This window comes from Anopheles maculipalpis, chromosome X, assembly GCF_943734695.1.
Source record: "Anopheles maculipalpis chromosome X, idAnoMacuDA_375_x, whole genome shotgun sequence".
Lineage (NCBI taxonomy): Eukaryota > Metazoa > Arthropoda > Insecta > Diptera > Culicidae > Anopheles > Anopheles maculipalpis.
Window position 1 is genome coordinate 506,276 of NC_064870.1, and position 19,198 is coordinate 525,473.

General features: G+C 47.3%; 3 protein-coding genes across 4 annotated transcripts in view; 2 read left to right on the forward strand and 1 right to left on the reverse strand.

Moving 5' to 3' along the window:
- The window catches only part of LOC126557930 (UNC93-like protein MFSD11), a 240,393-nt gene that overhangs the window by 172,025 nt on the left and 49,170 nt on the right, over positions 1 to 19,198 (reverse strand). The window lies entirely within an intron of this gene.
- The window catches only part of LOC126556714 (protein GPR107), a 381,205-nt gene that overhangs the window by 145,553 nt on the left and 216,454 nt on the right, over positions 1 to 19,198 (forward strand). Inside the window, exon 1 of one of the 2 annotated variants that reach the window (XM_050212161.1) lies at positions 10,461 to 10,464. The exons of the other annotated variant lie outside the window; for it this stretch is intronic. The gene's annotated coding sequence lies outside the window, so the exon portion shown is untranslated. Of the gene's footprint in view, positions 1 to 10,460; positions 10,465 to 19,198 lie in introns of those variants that run through there. 2 annotated transcript variants of the gene reach the window in all.
- LOC126567280 (uncharacterized) overlaps positions 1 to 19,198 on the forward strand; it is a 92,915-nt gene that overhangs the window by 34,068 nt on the left and 39,649 nt on the right. The gene's annotated exons all lie outside the window — the stretch shown is intronic.

Genomic DNA, 19,198 nt, shown 5'->3' on the forward strand with positions numbered 1-19,198 from the left:
ACGTCAGTAAAATCGTTTCCGATCGGTGTCTGTACACATCAGCAAGGATGGATGCGAGCGATGTGTTTGTTATTGCTGGAATCGAGGTTGTTTTCGTTTTTTTTTCGCTGTCGCTCGGAAGTTTTCCGTATCTTTTACTGGCAAATTTATCGCCATCTTGCGTATCATATCGGATTGAGGAAATAGGAAAGGGAGAGCACACACGCACACGCACACACAAACGCACAAACGCACAGGAAGAAGCCACCAAAATACACCCCAAAAGAAGCATCCATTCCTGGAAGTGCTTTGATAGCTTTGAAAAATGTTTGCATACCTTTCAGGCGCCAAACTCGCGAAAAAAGTGTACTCCTCTTCCCAAACCAGAGCAGACACAACCGGTAAAGCGAGGCAAAATGCGAAGAAGTAATAATCTAATCGCACTTTAGATTCTTCGTCTAAACCCTCCACTGCCCCCCCCCCCCATCCTCCCCCCTTACCCCTTCACACCATTGCCATGGCGAGCGAAACGGAACGATTATGCCCAAGGAGCTGGGGATCAAAAGGCGACAGGCATATTCATTGCCGTCGCTCGTCGCGTTGCACACTCTCAAAACTTTGCCCTTTTCGGTATCCCTCTTCCCCACACCCACTCTGTCCCCTTTCGTCCCCCACTGCAACCAGTGGCAAGTTTTATATGAAATCTGTCTCCGTCCGGCATCAGATGACTGACGAAATTGCTCGGGCTTTTGCTGACAGTAAAATTCATTTCAACCTTCCTTTTCGACTGAGGCCCCTAAAAACAGCAAAAACACACACAGACATACACAGAAAAGCCTGAGATTCGTAGCGGGGATCATTCGCGGAGCGGCGAGAATTTTGATTGTTCTATGATAATACGCCGCACGCCGCGGGGGTGGGTGGGTTGGGGGTGGAAGGGGTCGCTCCTGAAAGCAAGCGATTGAGGGCTCGTCTAAGCTATGGGCCCGGGTTCCGGAAAGTTCGACTTGCTGCTGGAATGCTCTCGAGCCAGGGGAAAGTTGCAGTGCGGCAAAAAGAAAAAGGAATGTGTCAGGATGATTCCGAGTTTTATCGTTTGAAGAATCCCGCTAACGAGAATCATTACTGCCCGCCGAATGGAGCGCTGAGGATGGTTGAAAAGTTCACAAAAGTATGCTCCAGCCGCACAGTCGTCCCACTAGCTTCATTGGGGGGTTTCGCGGGGGAGCAAATATTCAACGTTTTGCCACAGTTTGCTGTGCCCAATGCCGGCTTGGGTTGAGTTCCTTGTTCCCTTTTTTATAAATGAAAACGTGGGGATTGCTCCTGTACTGATGGCTACATGCAAACACGCCACGGCTAAGAGCAACGAAGCACGGCAGCATCCATGCAGTCGCGTAGATGTTTATTTCGTGTTAGTAAATTCCAAATTCCTCTCACTTTGGAAAGTCGCTACAACTCCGGGTGTGCCAAACATCACGCTAATCAGGTTAGCCGAAAAGCTCGTGAAGTAATAGCGTGCAAGGTGCTGTTAAATTTAACATTTTAGCGCCTCTACAGTATGCAATATGCGTTTTTAGCGTAAAATCAAAACAGATTGCATACCTTTAGGCGCACTTATTTCTTCAAGCTTATTTCTTCAAACCAACGTTTGAAAGTCATGCTCATATAAACGACAACGTTATTATCGATGAACGTAATGCCAGTGGGATCAGCACGAAGCGACCATTAGATTCTCGTAACCGACCAAACTGATTTTCTTGCGAAAACCCGCAAAGTCAAACTCCGCACGGAACGCTCGTCGCATCAGACATCCGACGCGGACGGGAAGATTTGGGAAGCGGAAAATTAATTGCGATTTACTAGCGTGATGCATCGGGGATCATGGGACATCCCTTAGCCCGGGACCGTTACAGCAAAGTTGCGAATCGGTGGGGAAACGTTTGTCTCTGTCGGTCGAAAAATTCGCTGAAGAAGAAAAAAAAAACACACACACACACACACACACACAAGCACGCACGCTCACATAGAGCCACAGAGACGCGCGTTCTTTCCAACCTAGACGACAAAGTTCGATTCGGACAGTTTGCTCACCAGAGCGAGTCTGTCGTTTGTCAGTATTAGGGCTGCATGTTGATGGGTGTCTCGGGAGAGGTACTGGCGGGTGTACATCGGCATCCGGCGCAAATGTCTGCATCCGCGTGGGAGTTTGGGGCGCCGGGAAAAAAAAGCTCGGATTTATAGCAATCGGTTCCTGTGCTGCTAGCAAGACCGCATCTTGCTTGTACAACCAGCCACTAAGAGTGAGCGGTTCCTGACATCAACAACACCCCACAAAGAAAACAACAACAGTAGCACGAAGCTCCTCAGCCATTGCGCGTGAAGCGTTAAACACGACCGGAAAGGAACTTCCAAACGCGCTCCCGCCAGAAGTTCACACCTTCACAGGTTCCGTAAGACCTGGCAAATGCTGTGGCACTTGGTAGCATTTCGTTTTAAATTACAAATGGAACGTAAAACGCTTATTCGGAATGCAAATGAACAACAACGGGCAAAAGTGGTAAGGCGCGCGCACTGATGGCGTACCGGCGGGCTGCCAACTGTGGCGGTAATGCGGGTGGGAAATGGGAAGTCATCTTCTCCGCTTCGCACGCTGTGCAACGAGCAAGATCGAATCGTTTGCATTTTACTGCTCTCTGTTATGAACGGGGATGTCTGGCCAACCAAACAAAAGCTACGCGAAACCGTGTCGATCTCGACCGGGGTCTTCCTACGGTTTTACGCTCGCATCTTCCACCGTCAGCGGTCCGGATCGGTTTTCGTCTTTCGGGACTGCTTTCGATTGTAACAGATTACCATATACAAGCCAGCCGGGTTTTTGGGCTGGTGGGGGGTGAACAATTGTGTGTATTTCTGCAACAGTGGTGAAGTCTAGCAAAAAAAAAAAAGAAAAAAGGAAAACAGGTGCAAATGGTCTGAAGAACTGCATAAACTGCATGCAAATCATCACTTCACCAGCGGTGTGGAAGTGGCCAATGTGTGAGTTTCGTTTTTCACACTCAAGACACAAAAGACAACAGACACCACGGCAAGACAAGCGGAGCATGGGATGTCTTGGGTGTTGCGAGCTGCTTGTGACACCCGATTTAACATATTTGATCGGCGATTTGCTGGTGGGATGGGAGGGTTTGGGCAACACCCGGCGAGGCGCGGGGAAATTGGTGCAATATGAGAGACGATTTAGCAACATCAGCACCAGTAAACGCAGCGCAGTGGCAAATAGACTCCCGGTGTGTCAGCCAGAGCAGCGAGAGTGCAATGCAACTCTAGCCATCGAAAGCAGAACGAGCTAGTTTTGCAGTTTCACATCCACTTGGTGGATGGTAAAACTTCGACATGTTCTAGTTTGCCAGAATAGAACACACACACACACACACACACATGGTTGATGCTTGCTTCGTAAAGATTTCCACCATAATGATTCGGATGTCCTGTTTTAAAGCATTTTTTCCCGCACGCAGTTTTTCCATCGTACAAAATATTGTTCCATTTATTTTCTCCTTCCTTGAGAAGACACCACCGGTGTCATTGACAGGGTGAAACGGTAGAGAAAATTTATGTTTCTTCCAGCGTGTGCCCCCCGTTTGCCACCGTCTCCTCTTCTGGCTGCCGTAGGCGCGCCCCACACTGTTTTGCGCCTGCGACGTATGCAATCCGACTAGCATCGGAGCGCTAAACCGGAGGCGTCGTGTGACTGTAGGCGAATGCGTTCGTGGCTTTCTTGCTCGCCGTTCTACAACTGGGAGGCCCACAATCCACGCCACATTAAACATTCAATTGAGTGAGAAATGGAAAGAAATGTTACCCAATCTTACCAATCCGCCTGCGTGCGTGTGAGTGCGAGTCGTGTATGTATGTTTATGCCTTCGCCGTCTTAGAACACACGTTCGCAAAGCAGAAGAGAAAGCCGTCGTCATAAAACCGTCCACCTGGGGAGAGGCCGTGCGAAGGTTTGAAATTTAATATGAAAAATCTAAAGGGCCATCATTGCCGATGGGATTGAGCGAAAAGCGGGTGGAAATAGCAACAAAAAAAAAAAACGCCAAGACTTCAGCGAAAGAAAGGCGCATTGCATCTCGGAACAAAACGTTGCTTCCCGTGTTGGGAGTTTTTTGTTGCTTTTTTTTTTAATTTTACATTTTCCAAAAAAAAAATGGAAGTCTCTTCGCAAGCTCCTGTTTGCCAGGGCTGTAAAAAGGCAGGAGTTTTCTTTTTCTTCGTTCCCGCATTGGGAAAACCAAAGTACCCATAACCCGGTGGCACACATGTTGCCACCTGAATCTGAATGTCTGAAGATTCTCGATTTCGGCACAAAATGGTGCCTAAGGGGTTTTTTCGAATAGCGCAGTTTTTGAGCGAGTTGAGTAGAAGCGATGCAAAGCGAAGACAGTTCAGTAAGAATCGACGGCAATGCAATCACACGGTTAGGGGGACCGGGTCTGGCCTTTTCGTGTGGTCTTGCACACCCATAAAGGTGTTTCGGAGTTCGCCTTGAAAGTGTTTCCTTCCGTGCGAGATCAAAGCCCGGCACGTAAAGTGTTTCAAGCGAATTTTGTAAACATTTTCCTTGCAAAACAAAAACAAACCCGTGATTGCCTGTGCGGTTGGCACAGCGGCGGCTATCTCGGTTTCGGTTTAATTAGCAGCGAATGCGACTGCACGCAAAAGCCGCTGCAGATAATGAGCTTATTTAAAACGTGGTGTAGTAGCGACCACCCCCCCCCCCCCCCCTCCCTGATGTTGATTAAGTGACAGCTTAATGCTGAAGATCGACGGGTGGAGGGGGAGGGGGTAGTGGAGGGTGCCTGGGAACGGTGTTGACAAACAGATAAAAACCGTTCGCAGCATCATCAGCACCATCTCAGCATCATCGTCCGCAGGCAGTAAGGCTTATCGGTTAATACACCGACTTTGCACAATTGGATCAAAACGGGTGTGCGGAGGGAGGGTCTGTGTGGTTCGAGACATTCGAGGAGTCTGCCTGGAGAAGAAGGCAACCACCCTTTTACGAGCCGGCATGGAGAAAACTTCCGATCTAATCATGGTAATTGACAGTGATTAGCTTTTAATTTGTATATCGATTGAATCGCCCCGGCTGGATTACGGAGCTCTGGAGGTTCGGGATGCTGCAGCTGGACGTAGAGTGGTTTTACGCCAACGGAGGAGAAACCAAGAGCCCCGTCAAGATGTTTGAAGTTCTTGCGAGTTATCTCATTAAGTTCTCTTGCAACCTCACTCCTTTACTGCGTTTGAACGATGGGTTTTAAAAGGTCAAAAGGTGCCATCAGTAAAGGTACTACGCGATGAAAATGTGGCCCAGTTCTTTCGTGGGCAATAGCCGACGCCCCACCCGATACTCTTAGCGGGCTCGAGAAGGGGAGGGGGGGGGGAAAGAAGTTGCGGTTGTTAACGATTTATGGTTACGGCGACTGCAATATAACATCGAGAGAAAGGTTTGAATCCAACACATAGTCCGAGAGAGTGATCTGCTGCAAGGTAAGCAGTTTTCTGCTTGAGCTGAGGTGATTCTTAGAATTATGAGAACACAGTTCTTGCATAATTCGTAAGAAAACGAAACGAGCAGGTTGTCATTGTCAGTGCCATTTGTTAGACGCTCCAAAATGTGGTGTCTCTAATTTGGAGGTTCACTATGATGACACGAAAGTGTCACTAAGGAGGGAAGGGTGGGTATGAGCTGTGGGGAGGGAGAGGGAAGAGAGAGAGAGAGAGAGAAAAGAAGAATTTGAATCCATTTCCATTCTCGAAACTGACACTCATATGGCAAGTTTGAATGTTTCCGGTTGCATCTTCTTTTCCTACTGCTCTGTTCTTCTCTTGTGAAACTCTTTTCCACTGTTATTACGCCAACTTTGGCAACTTGAGTGATGCACATTTTTCTTCTTCTTCTCTCCTATATCTTTCTCTCTCTCTCTCTCTCTCTCTCTCTCTCTCTCTCTCTCTCTCCCTCACACACACACACTCTTTATCTTTGTTTTTCTTAGGTTTAGGTTGCTTGCGATGGTGTAGAAAAAAAGTAGTAATTGTGAAGAATCCACAAATTTGCTTGTCTTTTTTGTTCGTTCACAGACCCTTCTCTACACTTCTTTTTTTGTTGACTATTTCTCTAGCATGCCCTCCTTTTGATTCCCTCTCTCCGTCTCTCAAACCGGGGGGAGGGGGATGGGGGCGGAAGTTGATTCAATTGGCCACAACTTTTGGGGTTGTTTTTCTATTTTCTATCCCTGATTGCATTGCTTTATTCAGCTCTTGCTTTTTTGTTTGTTGTTGTCGTTTCTTCTTCGTTCTGCCATTGGTTTGATTGTTGTATCTGTTGAATTCGTTCTTCCTACGTATGGGTGTGATTTTTCTTTCCCATTTCTTAGTGTCATTCTTTCAAACTCGCTCGAATGTTCTTGTGGGTTTTCCAATTGCTGTTGCTGGGCTCGGTTCTATCTCGGAGCCGTCCGAATGCGCCGACATCTTTCGGACAAATTGTTGAAGTTGAAGGAAAAACTTTTTCCTCAACTGTCAGCCCCTTCCCCCCCCCCCCTCTTTCTCCTTTTTATTCCCCGTCTCCCCCCAGACGTCGCCATCGTTGGGAATGGAATCAGAATAGGAGTAGAATATGTATGGAGCAGTGAACAAATCTACCTAAACAAACACGAATTCCCTTCGATTTCTGGGTGTGTGTGTATGTGTGTGTATGTGTATTTGGTGACGGGCAACATTCGGGTATGAATGTTGAAAAATAGAAGCCCACCTCAAAAACCACCCTGTCCGGTTGCACACCCACTCATATTTCCTTGAGAATCAAAGGAGCGCACACACAGGAAAAACAAAACCCAATTCTTCGAGTCGCAAATAAATTGGCGAACAATCAAATGCTAGGCTCCGACTATGTATGTGTGTGTGTGTGCTGGATCCGAACTTGTGGGTAATGCTGCGTAACAGGCGCCTCCGTGATGCCCGGAAAGAGGCGAAACGAAACTTGACGAAATAGCACGCAACGCAACAGCAGACAAACAGCAAAGCAAGGACGAAACTGGAGCGCATCACTTGGTCCGGGCGATTCGGTGCTTGTCAGGCCAAGTTGCAAATGTACGAATTGCAAAACCGTTAATAATAAAAAGAGAGAGAGACGAAGAAGTTTTCTCCTTGAGCGCGTGGCACCTACGTGGATGTATGCGTGTGTGGGTGGGTGGGTGTCAAGGATGAGTGAAAATCGCTCACAGGCATGGGAGGCCAAAGGTAGAAAAGGGCTCAGCTAAAGTGTTGTTCTCGAGGCGTAGGTGAACCACCCTGACTTCCTCGCGCTCGCTGGCACCATGCAGCCAGTGGATGGACCGAGGAGAACCCTCGGTTATGTAATTTTACGCAGGGTGCGCGTGCACGACAAAGATAAATATCCTACACAAAAATGTTGTGCCGAGCTTTTCGCGCTATCGACGGCAGCAGCACGCCCTGGTCACGGTGCGGGTAGCTGCTGTTGCTTTTGTGCCGCGAGTCACGGAAGCGTCAACGCGTTAGCTTTGTCGGTTTCGCGTTAGGTGCGGAGGGAAAGTGTTTCGCTAGTAAAATAGAAAAGTTGGTCATGATGTTGCTGATGAGAACGATGATGCATTCACACACATCAAGCTATGTTATGTTTATCATTTAATGCTTTTTTTTTTTTCGCTGAAAAAGTTGTCAAAATGTTCAAACATTTTGAAAGCTTTAATTTACCCCTGAATGGTATGCAATGCGGATAGCATCCTCACCCTAAACGCAGACTAGAATATTACATTTTAGGAATGTTTATTTTACAATTGTAAGTCAAACAGAACTTTTGCAACATTGGAAACGAGTAATTTATACATTTTCCATTCAATGCGAACGGAACAACAAGCAAACTTTTATCAACACCCAAACGGAACGCTTGTGTCCTCACTGGATAGCGTATGGGCTATCCAGTGACGTACGCTTTTTTAGCTTCCCTAAACGTAGTTCCCTTTAACCTTTAACGAAGGTTTCAGCGTGGTCGTAAGAATTCTGCAAACGTTTTTATTTTTCTCTTGCTGATTCTTCGCCCCCGGTGGAAAGTGTTTCACCATTTTTATCATTCCTCGATGATCCTTACATGGCTTGCTTCTCGTTTACAGTGTTTGATTTGAATTAATTTTTATTTTACATTCAGATTTTGCCCTCCAGCAGTGAGAAGTAGCGCACTGTGGGTAGTGTTAAGGACAAATTTCTTAAGTGGAAATTGAAAAACAAAAATAAAAACACATAGCCCCAACATTGGATAGAAATTTGTCCTACCAAAACGTTAAGATTGTTTGAGGTTGTCATTAGCTAAATTGGCGTGTTTCGAAATCAGCGCCCGTTGTATGAAACACAGGACTCATAGGATGAGATTGCTTCTTTTTTTTCAGCAGTGTTTGAAAACAACACGGCATCATCCCACCGTCGCCATCATTTGCATTGTTACGGGGACCCGGATACGCACTTCACCTTCCAAGAGGTGGCAAACAAATTCCCATCGCGTGACGCTCTACCGCCCGAAGCGGTCCAAAAATCGTTCAAGCAATCGTCCGGTGAAGCTCAAATCTTTGGGACAATTTCATAACGACCGACATCTTAATAGGTGTGGCCAGGATTGCGGAAGCAGCTTTGGCGAATGGCTCCCGGGGAAGTTGACGACGTTCTCGTTCTCGTTCTCGTCCCATTTGCGCCGCCCGATTGTCCACCGATGGCGGTATAATTGGGGTGCGTTTTGCGGGGGCATCCAAGAACAAATTACATTTTGATGAAGGTGAGCCGTGTTGGTAGGAATCCAACTGTTCTCTAGCACGTACGCTCGCATCGTAGTAAGATTTGGCAGATTTCGAACGACGCGCAAAAGCCTGGAATGACCTTTATGGTTGTGCTCATGAAGAGTGCGCTCGTTGGATAAAATTTGGCCGATCAGTGTTCGGTTCCGGTGTACCGCATCCGGAACAACCTGTGGTGATGATGTTGGTTCAGCGTTGGCGTCGATTATCATTATCCATCATCGTCGTCGTAATCGTTCTATAGCCTCCGCCCTTTAAACTCCCTGCTGACAGTTTAATACGGCACGCGAATACTAGCGAGCGGGAAAGTCCTACAGGTAGGGCGTAGGACCTTGAGGTAAAAAGGTAACACCAAGGCGCTGTACCTTGAACCCTGGAGCACTTTTAATCGGTGATGTTTATTTCTATGGCAAAGTTTAGGGCGAAGAAGAATTATTCCACCAATCGACGCGCAGAGATGACGGCTCGATCTGGACCGAAAAAATGAAGTTGTGCGCTAGGGAGAAAAAAAGTAAGACATCATACCTGACGGCAAACAAAACCAGCTGCTGCTTCTACTTTCCGGCACTTTGCAAAAGTGCTTAGATTTTCCCAATTTTTACCAGTTTTCCATCTCTTCCTCTTTGTTTATTTTTTTTTTTTTTTTGGAAAACCTCTACCAAATGATCATCAATGAAATAGGATGGATGGGTAAGGGTGAAAACCCGGATGATAATTACCATAATCACTTACACACAAACAGAGCAAACTAAACTCGTGTACAATGTTCCACAGCGCCCAGCTGTCAGCGCCTAGAAACAATGAGTGTGTGTGTGTGTGCTTGGAAGAAGTGGGCACGAAAAAGTTGTCCGCTTTAGAGAGAAAAGTTGGACGCGTGGATGGGTAAGCTGGCGGAATAAAACCGTTTGCTTTTTTAACTTGTGCTTCATGCTTTCTTTCTCTCTCTCTCTCTCTCTCTCTCTCTCTCTGTTTGTCAGTGCGCCCTTTTGTACTCCATTTTCAACATTCATTCTGAGCTTTGCATACATTGCACCCTTCGACCCGACTGGCTAGGACTCCGCTGTGAGTTGAAAAACAAAAAATGGCGGATCCTTTACGTTCGGTGCTTTAAACACGACTGTACAATAATAACTCATCTGCCTGAGTTAAATTGAGCTCACACAGGAACACTTTCTTCCGCTCGGCGAACTCTTTACCGAGAGAGATAATATAAAAATAACAAACACAATCCCCCATTGGTGGGAAAGGAAACTGATTACAGCTAACACATCCGGAGGTTTTTGTCGGTTTTTGTTTTTTTGTGGGTGTAGATTATTCTCCCTCCAAGGATTCTTTACCGAGCAATAAGAGCTGTAACGGGGGCAGATTAAGCTGCTGTGAGCTGCTTTGAAGGAATGAGATGTTAGAGGTTAGAGTGAGAGATGGAGATGCACCTGTACAAATCGGCCTGTGCTAAAATATGAGGTAAGCCTTTAGTTTGCGAAAATCAGACTCAACTTTGTGTGGCATTGTGTATGTTTTGCGAGCACTGAGGATGTATGCCCAACCCTCCACACTGGTTGGTTTACATTTAGCTCAACTGGGTCCACTTCTTCCAGCCGAAAACGACAACCGGCATCACCTGCCAGAAAGTTTGCAGGACGCCTTCCTCTTGTGGAAAGCCACAGCGGGTGGGGAAAGTTTGGAAAAAAGCTCTCCTGCACTGCTACTTCAAGTGGTCGGTGTGAAAAGCACCCAGGTGACGAGCAGGCTATTCAGTATCATATCGTATGGGAGTACCAAAATCGCCTATAGTTAGACAAGATCCCTTCCCAACCGTTGCCTTGTTGCCAGCTTGTTTGTGTTTCGTTTCAAGAGCTCACAGCTTCCGTCTCATGGGTGTGTGTGTGTGTGTGTGTGTGTGTGTGTGTGTGTGTGTGTGTGTCGATCTCGCACGGTTGATATCGTTATCGCATTAACAGCTGTATCGGAAGAAGGATGAAGGCAAGGTGCCAATGGTTTTAATTAACATCGGTGTGCGAAGCGATACCTTTGCTAGGCAACAAACCTCAAACCACCTAGTTACCCGTGTAGTGTGGGGTAACGCACGCTCAAATTTGATCTCAAATAATCTTACTCGTTTGCGGAGAACTACAGATAGTCGGTGTTTTTTTGGCTCGAAATACTATCCTGATGAAAAAATATAACCCCATGTCTGTGGCTTTGACGTCTCACTTGTGTGCGCTAAATTGTTAGAAACTACGAAATAATTAGCTCCGAAAAGCTGTCTGCCATTTGTTATCTCGCATCTCACCCCCCTCGGGTTTGTGTCGGATGGATCCACTTTATCTGGTTGGTTTACCTGGATCCTTCTCTTCTCCAGAAGAAAAAAGAGCCTTGAAGTCCAGCAACAGTACAACGGAGAACCGCTAGAGTACGGAAGATCAGTCAGTAAGTCACGGTGGAATGAGTAAAACGACCGCCGCAACCTACCTAGTTCGGTGCTCTCGGTACGTTCGAAGCGAAGTGATTTTTTGGGAAGCAAAACTTTCGGCTCTATTTCCTGCCAATCTTTTGTCAGCAGCTCGGAGGGACGTTGCACAGTGCCAACTCCCTTCAATTTGGGGCTATGCATCGAAAGACTTCGGTGTCTTTATACGGGTGCTAGCGCTCACCGGGCTCCAAACGATATGAGGAGCCATTCGAGGCGGCGAAGTTTCTCTCATTTCAGCGACAGCTTCAGTATTGGTGGAGAACCTGAGTAGTGCGAAAAATAAGCATAGAATGGTACACGCAACAAAAATTCTAGCAACTAACTTATTTCTTGCCCCTTCCCCTCTCCTCCCGAGTGTCCGATTTCGGCTTTGGTTCGCTCTCACCTTCTCGTTCTTCGCGTCCATACCGGAATGTCGGCCAAAAACTTCGGGACACAAACTTTTGGTCCAGTTTCCGGCACGTCTCCTCGGTGCTCGGTCGCTGAAAACAAAAACAACATTCCCGAAGGCCGTCTATCACAATCGGGCCTGTTCCAAAATTGGAGACGAGATTGTGCGGCACGGATCTTTGTGGATTGGCCCAATGTACTGAGGGCCCAGCGAACTAGTCGCGTTCCGCCCGGATTGATGAAGATTCGTTTGTTTTTCCTTCAAGGCGTTCCCCACCAACGTTGCGTCCTGCATGTGTGCAGAATGTTTCATACATAAGCCACGAGCATAATAGAGAACAAAAACAAAAAGTATGATAATAATAGAGTCTAGTACAGAGTTGCAAAAAAAAAAAAACAAACAAAACAATAACGCCGCATCACACGAACACTGGGCGCACATCACATATACAGGCGCAGTGAGCGAACCACAAACCAGGCAATGAAATGAAGTTTGCCGTGTCAAGTATTTGAAACATTTGCCTGCCGCAGCCTGCTAGTGACCGGACACAGGCCGTGACATAAGATAGCGTCGGGTGTATCCGGTCAGTGCCGGCTAGAAAACTTTGTCCCTTTGGTCCTTTGGATAGGTCCGGGATAACTAGCCGTCGACTAGGTTGTTCGCTGTCTCGTGGTTGATCGTAGTAGTAAGGTACCGTGCCGGAAAGTTTGTTAATACCATGTCGGAGAACTAACACCCGGAACACAAGTCCCCTCCCGCCACACTGCTCCGATACGTGACGGAAAATTTAATCGACAAAATGAAGGAATGGTATGTTTGGGTTTTTTTGGAGGGGGGGGGGGGGGGGGGGGTTAGTGCTTAGAAGTTCTCTTGATTCTCTTGGACAACCGATACAGTGAAGAGTCACCAGACGAGGAAGGAAGAGAAAAAGAAAGGGTGGAAGTTTTTCGAAAAAAAGTTGGACAAGTTCTGATGACTATTGGACCATTGATTGAAGTTGCTCAGTGAGCTGATAACGGAGTTGTAATGGATCATCGTACGTTGACGTTCTGATGTTGTGTAGTTGATGATCTCAGCAGCATAACGAGTTGTTTCTGAGTGTTTCGTTTGAAGTTCCTCCAGAGAATGCTCCGTAAATGCTTAAAGCTGATGGATTCTTCTACAAGAAGGGAAAATGAAAGCTTCAAAAAACGACACAATCTCCCAAGAGAATGGTGGGCAATTGGAGCCACCACCAGAGGTCACGGAGACACAAATCAAACGGGAGGATATCTGCTAGGACTTATCTGCAAACAGGTGTGCGTCCAAAAGCCTCCCTCTTCTTGGCTTAACGACCTACCTGTCAAGGTCGCTCTCGGCTATCTAATGACTTACGCGACTTATTGATACCACATCAGGTCAAGGCAAGTACTCAGTACGAGAGATTTGATCCCTAATCCTGCCCGTCCTGTTGTCTCTATCACCGAACCGTCCGTCCCCCCAAAATCCTTCCATTGTCCATTAATTAACCAGAACTTGCAATTAAAGTTCATCACAACTCAACCCTCACACACAACCCAAACCGCCAACACGCGTATTACGCAACGAATTAAAATCGAAATGGGGAAAATGGTGTGAAACCGGAAATGGACGTCCAGCCGTGTGAGTGAATGTATTGCGGGTGGGGCGCTACGAGCGCAACCAAGCTTCCCAGCGGCGTTCGCGATGCGTCGTTTTTGTGCGGAACGGGAACGGAACCGTTCAAGAGTTCAGTGTTGTGGTTCGCGAATGCTTCCCTCTTTTCTTTTTGGCGAAGCTTTTTCTTCTGGTTTTTGGTTTGCACACTTGTGCTTCATCCGATGCAGCATGCACCCTTCAGCTATGTTGCTGCATCAAACATACTCGTTCGCTCTCTTTCACTCTCTTTTTCTCCCTGTCTCTTCAACTCTCGCCCATTACTCTCTTACTTGGTTGTAACTGTTGTTTTTCCGTCGCTTGGTGGCTCTCTCCCTTTCCCTAATCCGGAGCGATAGCTGCCGCTGAAGAAGCGCATTCGGAAGCGCAGCGACCGTGATGGCAAACCCCCCCCGGCGGTGTGACGGCTGCACTCTAGCGGGTTGCATGGTTCCGCGCGTGCGCCTCGCGTTTTTTTTTTGTTGTTGCAATCGCGCAGCACTGCGCGAGCGGAAACCCGCTGCAAAACCGCAGTCAGTACGTTTCCCGGCGCAGTGCCGAGCGGGTTAGTCTGGGACCGGGGCTATTTCGCCGTCAAAAACGTCAGCCAACTACCAACGCACGCACGTGCGCTCGGCTCTACGGTCGGATTCTTGTGCTTGTTCTCTCGTTTGTGTGCGCGTGTGTTAGTGTGTTCGCAAGCGGATTTCCAGTTATGCTGCCGGTTCTAGGTAAAGGCCATTGGTTTCGCGATCGCCGCCGAGTGCCCAGCCCCACCCCCTCACCCCTCCCACCAAGTATTTGAGGGGTGATTTTTTTCTTTCTCGATCGTCCACACGTTCTTTCGCATCTCGCTTTTCGTAGTGCTTCGCAGCGGATTTTATTTACCACCCAACTGAGGAATGAACGGGGTTTAATTTTCTTCTCTCGCGTTTTGGTGACAACTTTTCTTGTTGTTTTCTGGTCTGTTTTCGAGGCCACGGCGTGATTTTGACGGGGCTGGTATGTGGTGTGTGTGTGTGTGCTCGTTTGCGTCAGTGAATTTTCTTTGAATTTTGTCATCACCGTGATAAAAGCGAGCGCAGAAGAGCGCTTGCGTGCGCGAGTCCGACAAATATGTGGCGTGCGTGCTTGCGTGCTTGCTTTGCGTACTTGCGCCACATGGGTGATAAAGATGGCCATTCTACGCAGGCAATTGCACACTGGGTTGTTACGAAGTGTGTCGTTCATTGTTTAATATCGCACAATCGATTGGACTGGGGTCAGCGTATCATCCAAGCGAGGTCGCAACGATTGCCTACGTTCAGGCGCGAAAAGTTCCTTAAAAAAGAAAACCCCAAAAGTCCAGCAATACCTTTGAAGTAAACTCTTCAAAATTAGCACTCAAAAATAACATTCTCATGCTTAAGAACCATTACAACCATCGGCCAAACGCTAGGCGAGAAAAAGAGAGAGAAAATCCAAGTCACAAAAACCGGTATGTGAATCATATCTCTTGCCCCACATCCGTGTGCCGTGTAACGCTCCGCGCTAGCTGCAAAACCAATTCGCAATGGGGATGTCTATTCCCTCGCCCACCGCATTGCTCTCATCATGTCAAACAAACAACAAAAAAAAGGCAAACTGGCACGAGGCGAGAAACCCGGAGCGCAACAGCGCCTTTTGGGACAACATTTTGAAGTTCAACCCAACCGCGCCCCAACATCCAGCGTCCACAAAATCGCATCACGGGTTTTGTTTTCGTTTGCCACGTACCTTTCAAATCGATCTATTTATGCTGCTCGATTGTGTGAGGCACTAGGCACAGGAATTCGGCGTTTTTCCGGCTTAAAACACACAAGATCTCTAGTTGACTTGTCTAAAGCGGAGCGCGCGGGGACTCTACACATGCTGACCTTCTAGAACCTTCCGCTTCGCTACCGTTAGCATCAAACCGCAGCGCCGAAGGACGCTTAGGTCGTAACGATTTTCCATTTGCAGACATGGTTTTTCATGCTATTGCACCTCGAGGCTCCGCCCTTCGATTTCCGCCCGATGTTGATGAGGCCCGCGAAATGCATCGGAGTTTGTGGCTGACTTTTTTTTATCGTAAACTCGGGAACACTGAATTTAGGTCAGCTTTGTGTGTGTGTGTGTTTGTGTCGTAAGCAACCTGACTCGGCTGTTCGATCAGCAGCACGGGCGGAACAATTTGTCTCTCGCACTTGCATAAGCTGCCCACGGTAACGTGAGCTTCCGAAGGTGCACGCGCTAAACTCGTGCCGGCCGGAAGTAATGGCCAGATGTCGGGGTGAGTAGGGTTAGACTGTGGAAGTCAGACAATTTTGCCAGGAATTGCTGGCCGTACCTAACCCATGCAACAAAAATAGCAACCTCTCAACGTAATTCGGGTGAATGTCGACACCAGGTAGCATCATGAAATCATGCTTAAATATTTTCCCTTGGAAGCATTTTTCACTCTTAAGAACGCGTCCCATCTTTGTACGCCTCATTTTCGGGCTGTCAACGTGTACTAAATGGTTCCACGGGGAAGACGACAGCAATTTATCGTCCTTAAACTTCACCTCTCACAGTGACAGGGATGACAGGATGTTTCCGCGTGCGCACATCACCCAACATTGTTCGCGAGAATGTATCGAGGTGACATGCGTTCGTTAAATGTTCCTCCAGCTCGTGGTGTGGAGAAGATTTAATGAGACACCGCCGTTGGTTTTGGCAACGTAATGACTTTCGAGGAATCTCCCTCTCCACAGGTTCTTGCAACTTGATGGATAAAAAATCGTTGTTTTCGAATCAATTAGTGTATGTAAAGCTGACAAGAACCATTGTTCCTCATTTTTTGAACAAACAAATACCTACAGCTTGGAGTTGATAACTGAAGTCCTTGCACGTAAGGGATACTTCTTTCAAAAAGGACCCTTTTTTCGCCCTCTTGCATAGAACAAGGCTTAAATCTAGCTGAAGGAGAGCAGAGAATAAAAATTACCCCTTTTAATATCTCGCACACACACACCCACCCTCAGCTCTTGGGGCCAGCCCTCAGCCCGTATGTAAGGCCAAACGTTAGAGACAAATCTTATCACCTTTGGAGCGACAGTATGTTATCTATTGGATGTATTTTTTCGACTCACTTCCAAGAGCGGCGTGGCCTGAGGTCATCCGAGTTTGCTGAATTCGATTTTAACCGGTGCCGCGCTGTCTCATCCATCAAGATAACGCACCGAAAAGTGTAGTTTTTTTTTCGCTGTCAAAAACAAAGAAAAAAAAAACCCCCCTGAGATCTTCAGTTCATTTTCTCGCGGTGGCTCGAAACGAAATGTGTACGGTTTTGACGTTAAAGTGTAAAGTCGGGGTGAACCAGTGAACGACGATAAGCATGTGGCTTCCCATCCGTTGCCGTGCAAACGGTAACCACGATCAACGATGAGCTAAACGTTCGCTTACGGTCGGCTGAACAGTGCAATAAGTAAGGAAAAAGAAACTCCGCCGCTCCGCCGTGTGCATCTATTCGTGTTCGTTTCTGTTAGTTCCGAAAATCAAAGCTACAACTGCAATCAAACGGTGCTCGATTACAGGTGCAAGTGTGGGCGTAGGCGTCATCATCAACCGTTCCGTTCATCGCAAAGCCATCGTCAATCATGGGTAAATAAATGCAGGGCTGGTAGAATGGAAAATGCCATCCAGCCCATGCGTTCGGCAATCGAATGTTCGGAGTTGTCATTTTCCAATAGTTTTCCGGCTCGATAGCAATAAATTACAGACGCCTCATAGCTCGCGCAACAGTCGAATGGTCAAACCGTAAAGAAGAAGATGGCGGAAGGGAGGCGTGTCATAAAGAGGGATACACACACACATATTTGAATGATTTTTGCAACGGTTGGGATATTAAAGGACATATTTTTGTGCTATTCTCATTCTGTGGTAATCGTAGCTGAAAATTCTGAGAAAAGGCCTCTAGAAGAGGAAGCTTACTTGATTGAGAATTTGATCCTTACACTCTCGACCACAAACCCCTGTGACCGTGACCACAACGTGAAGAGGAATTAAAAGCAGCAATGTAATCAATTTTGCGAGTCTCAATCGCCAGACGTTGTTGATTCGTTCGAAATTGATGAATTTTAATACCAAATTATCCCAATCCCACACTGTTCGGCCTCCAGCCAGGAAAATGATACCGAAACAATTGTCACAATGCGTGTGGGGTGCATCTGAATCGAATGGCTGAGTGAATCCATCGGTTGAAACGGATTTGCTGTTTCGAAACACGGCCCCAAACGACCCCCTCTCCCATCTGCCGGACTGCTCGCTAGAAAATTCATCAACAGCATCATTACCGGCCCGCCAGCATGGGAGCTTCCCATATTTGTCTGGAGACTCTCCAGCAAACAGGCAGACATGCCTCTAATCAGCAGCCCTTCAGCCCTTTCACGCTGCTGGTGGTGGTAGAGAGGCACGCATATTGATAACCCCAACCAACAAAGCACACACGTGCCCCATGTTTCCGTACCGTTTTGCAATTCTTGCGCTTCTCGCAGAACGTAATTTAGCACGTCCAGGTCCAGGCTTGTTCTTATCTTGCTCGTCTGAGTTTTACATTTCGTTTGTATCAAAATGTGTGTGTGTGTGTGCGTGCGGTTAGCTTCACTCAATTAAGAAGCCGGACAGGCAAAAGGATAGTGTCCATCCGGGGATAGTCCCAGGAGATGAATCCTAACGATCGGATGCATTCAGACATCCAATGTTGTCCCGTTTCCGAAATACATTTCAATCACTGAAGGCTACTCCGCACAAAGACGAACGAACGGACGTTCTCGTGCTATAGCTTTGTTTATCCGGGGTCCAGGATGCATTCATACGAACTATGTAAAGGATATCTCGACTGGTGATTGTAGGTGCAGTGCCGTCGGGTTTCACATCAGAAAAATTGCAACCAATATCCCAAACCCAATGTCAAGTTCGTCTTGTTGTTCCATCTCATTCTATTACGATTTTGTCAAGACTAGCAGCCCGCCCCTTCTTACCTTGACTGCCTTGTGCGGCGCGGTTCCTAGCCATCGGTGTTTAGAATTTCAAATGAGCAAACCCTACTGCGCGCGCTCTGTTCAGGCGGTTGGTGGCTTCGCAATCGATCTATTTTATCGTACGTTCGAGAAGTGATTGAACGCCTCTACCCCTGTTTGGTACGGACGGGGACGCGGAGGACGTTGGTGGTTTCTTGTAAACCGCTCACTTGTAAACCCTTGTTCCCCCCAATTTCGCTTTCGATGATGATACAATGTTGATGATGAAAGGGGTGGACTTTTTTTTGTGGGAGGGTGGGAAGGCGTGCACACAAGGCGCTAGGGCACAAACTACCTGTCAGATTGAGGTCGACGTGATCTAGTTCACATCGTGCTCGACGTTACAACTGGGCTAACTATTTACGAATCACTAGACGATGTATTCAGTAGCATGTGGCAAACGCATCCTACGACATACGAACTCCATCTGCATCTCATCGTATACGCCTTGTGGAATCCAGCTGGTGCTCCAACTATGCTCCCTGCGAACCTAGTCGAAATATTATCTTACCCTGGTTTTCCTAAACACATTTTCCCCCGGCATGGTAGGGAAGCAAAAACTAATTAAAAACAAAACCAAATTTTTGTCTGAAGTGATTCGATGTTGATTGCCAAACAACACGTGATGACGTGTGGGTGCCGTGTTGCATTTCTTTTCCGCCCGAAAAAAAAAAAGCAAAACTGAAAGACAATTTCTCATCGCCAGCGGTGGCACGGGAAGCAACAAAAGACTTTTTGCGCGCATTCCATCGCGATCGCGATAATCGGTGAG